Source organism: Galleria mellonella, unplaced genomic scaffold (assembly GCF_026898425.1).
Source record: "Galleria mellonella isolate WM207_F2 unplaced genomic scaffold, CSIRO_AGI_GalMel_v1 utg284, whole genome shotgun sequence".
Classification (NCBI taxonomy): domain Eukaryota; kingdom Metazoa; phylum Arthropoda; class Insecta; order Lepidoptera; family Pyralidae; genus Galleria; species Galleria mellonella.
Window position 1 is genome coordinate 497,291 of NW_026442065.1, and position 3,442 is coordinate 500,732.

General features: G+C 36.0%; 1 pseudogene; it reads left to right on the forward strand.

Annotated features, from left to right (window-relative positions):
- The first annotated feature begins 768 nt into the window (after positions 1 to 768).
- Positions 769 to 1,485, forward strand: LOC113510341 (calexcitin-2-like; annotated as a pseudogene).
- Positions 1,486 to 3,442: the final 1,957 nt, after the last annotated feature.

Here is a 3,442-nt window from a genome sequence, read left to right on the forward strand (position 1 = left end):
ATCATGTGCGAAACAGTATACTCTGTTATGTCCATGCTACTGCTCATGTCTATAGGCGACGGTTACCACTTTCCATCAGGTGGGCCGTCAGCTTGTTTGCCATTCTAAGTTGTATAAAAAAAAAATTCAATAAAACGTGATTCAAAACGGAGACTTCTGGCAACGCAATTAAATTAATATGAGAACAACATTGCCGATTGCAAAAAAAAAAAATCAAAAGCAGTACAAAAGATATCGATTAATAATATACAAAAAAAGCTGTGTGGTCCCGGCATAGAATGGATCATCCCTTCCTTTCCCGTGGGTATTGTAAGAGGCAATTAAGAGAACTTAAAGATCGAGGCATGGGCTGCAGGGACCCTTTTAAAATATCAATGAAGCCTAGCTTCGGTTGCCAACCCCCTTGCCAAGTGTAGTCATTACAGGCAAAATCCCCCTTATAGGGAGGTTAATGACATGATGATGATGATGATGATGATGATGATACACAAAAATAATCACATTTACTGATTGATATAGGTATGGATGGAATATTAATAGGTAGGATTATGGTTGGATTCAAGTACAAGGGCGTATTAGGTATGCACTTATAGGTTTTTTTTATCGAATTCTAATTAAAGTACCCATATCCCAAATTAATAACCATAATGTGCTCAACTTATCTGAATATCTATCATCTAATTCCTTTATTAGTGTTGATAAAAATAATCTAAATTTGCACTATATAAAGCTACTGACGTTGTTCGAGTTGTCATTCAGCATTTCAAGATGGTGTCAGAGTTTAGGAGAAAAAAGCTTCTCCACGTCTTCAACGCTTTTCTGGATACCAACCGAAGTGGAGTCGTAGACAAGAAAGACTTTTTATTGGCAATAGACAATATATCTAGGCTTCGAGGTTGGAAAGATGGCGAATCAAAATATAAGGAGATTGAAGACATAATGCTCAAGATATGGAACGGTTTACAGAATCGTGCTGATTTGGATGACAATGATGAGGTTGTCCGTTGACGAGTGGGTGTCGATGTGGAATGGGTACGCCAAGAATCCATCGTCGGCTTCTGAATGGCAAAACCTTTATTGCAAGTTAATATTCCAGTTGGAAGACTCGAATGGTGACGGTGTGATAGATTGCGAGGAGTTCGCATCTGTTTATGAATCTTTCGGATTAGATAAGCAGGAATCTGTAGAGGCATTCAAGAAGATGTCCAAAGGGAAATGCACCGTGTCCTGGATCGAGTTCCAAGGGTTGTGGGAGGAGTACTTTACGACAGAGGACTGTAACGCGCCCGGTAACTTTATTTTTGGATGCTACATTTGTAGTTTGAATCCGCATAGTCACAAGCACTCGCATTAAAGTGTTTATTTTACACAGGTAAATAAATACTATATACGTATTCGCTGTTTAATTTTATTTATTTATTTATTTAACTCTTTATTGCACCATACACAAAAATATACAATGACAAGTGAATAATTAAAGTGAAATACAGTAACATAAATACAGATTGAAATATACATATAAAGGTACAAAAGGCGGTCTTATCGCTAGGGCAATCTCTTACAGACAACCTTTGGTTAAAGGAGAACAGATAGAAGGGGATTAATAATTATTCGTGCATAAATTAATTTTACTTTATTAATTTTATAAATAATAAACTATATTTTTAACGTTTTGCATTAGCTTGTGCCATAAATATTTATTGTTATTTTTTTTTTATTATGAAATGGTTTCATTACAGTTTGACTGATTACAGTTTTTGTTACGTTTGTTTACAGTTTGACCTCAAGTTAATAGACAACATGGTACAATTAATTTTTATTTTTAAGCGATTAAAAAAAGCAGAAGATTCCCAATTCGTCTCTATTATTTATTGTATGTTATGCGATATTCCTGCGCATTCTAGAAGCGAGAGAGGGAGAAAGAATGAAATAAGAAAGACGGAGAGAGAGACATCTAATAATGATGATATCATTTCATTATCATCATTTCAGCCATCATCCGTCCACTGCTGGACTGTTATAAGAAACGCTTTTGAGCTACCTGCATCCACTGACCTGCATTGCATTTGAGGTCATCACACCATCTAGTGGAGGGTCGTCCTACACTGCGTTTGTCCGTACGGAGTTACCAATCAAGAAGCTTTTTATACATTTCATATTAGATAGCAATAGATATCACTAAGTATTGCTGGTGCAAAATCAACATGGTTTTGCACCAGGAATGAGTAATGGTTGGTAAACAGAAACGTAATCATCACTGCAGCAATGACGCAGGTTCTAATCTTACCGCGACATTATATAATAGAGGTAATAAAGTAATTTAATATCTAATCTTACAATTAACAACAACTGAATCTTTGACAATGACAGAGTTTTAAAACCCACTTTAATCTTGGCTTAATTTGGAGCAATGCGGACTAAACATTTTTTGATACACAAGTTCACATTTCAAAGGTGACATCAATTGTGACAAGATTAGACGTTAGTTGGTTTTTAACTTTATGTTCGTTGGCAGATATTTTAAAAATACTATGGGAATTTAACGCGATGTCTGAGAAGAAATTCCGAATTCTTTCCGCGACGCGATTGGTGGTGAATAGTATTCACATACCTGATTTTTATTGCCTAAAATGTCAATCTCAAATTTATTACGTATTTAAGTTATCGCCTTAGACTACGTACGTGTAAGATTACAATTACAATTTGTGTTTGACTAATGTTACCATCGTATAAATATTGACAATTTTTTTTATAAAACTTAAAATGGCAAACAAGCTGACGGCCCACCTGATGGAAAGTGGTAACCGTCGCCTATAGACATGAGCTGTACCATGGACATAACGGAGTATACTGTTTCGCCCATGATACCCCCCATGCGTTGCCATTCCTGAGGAAAACAGTATACTCTGTTATGTCCATGGTACTGCTCATGTCTATAGGCGACGGTTACCACTTTCCATCAGGTGGACCGTCAGCTTGTTTGCCATTCTAAGTTGTATAAAAAAAAATCTTGTACTTCAAGGAATATTCTAAAAAATAATTAGGGAAATCGGTTCAGCTGTTCTCGTGATATGCGCTTAGCAACACATTTAGCTATTCATTTTTATATTATAGATTACACAGATGCAAATATAGACAACTGAAAATAAACTCAATGCTATTTAGTTAAGATAACAATTGTAACAGCGAGTGTAATTAAATAGTAACAATGATAAAATGTCGCTATCAGAATAAAATTTATTATCACTGGCATTACATATTAGTAGCTCCCAGCTTACTCCATACACCAGACGCGGAATAAAAATAATTATCTCACATTGGACGCTTGCAGGCGGCAATAAAACCCATTATTCACTGCACATGAGCAGTACAAAAAATTCTATAATCCCGGTCAATTTGGCAAATGAGTGACGTCCCGTCCTTATGTCCCAGGGCAGCCCTC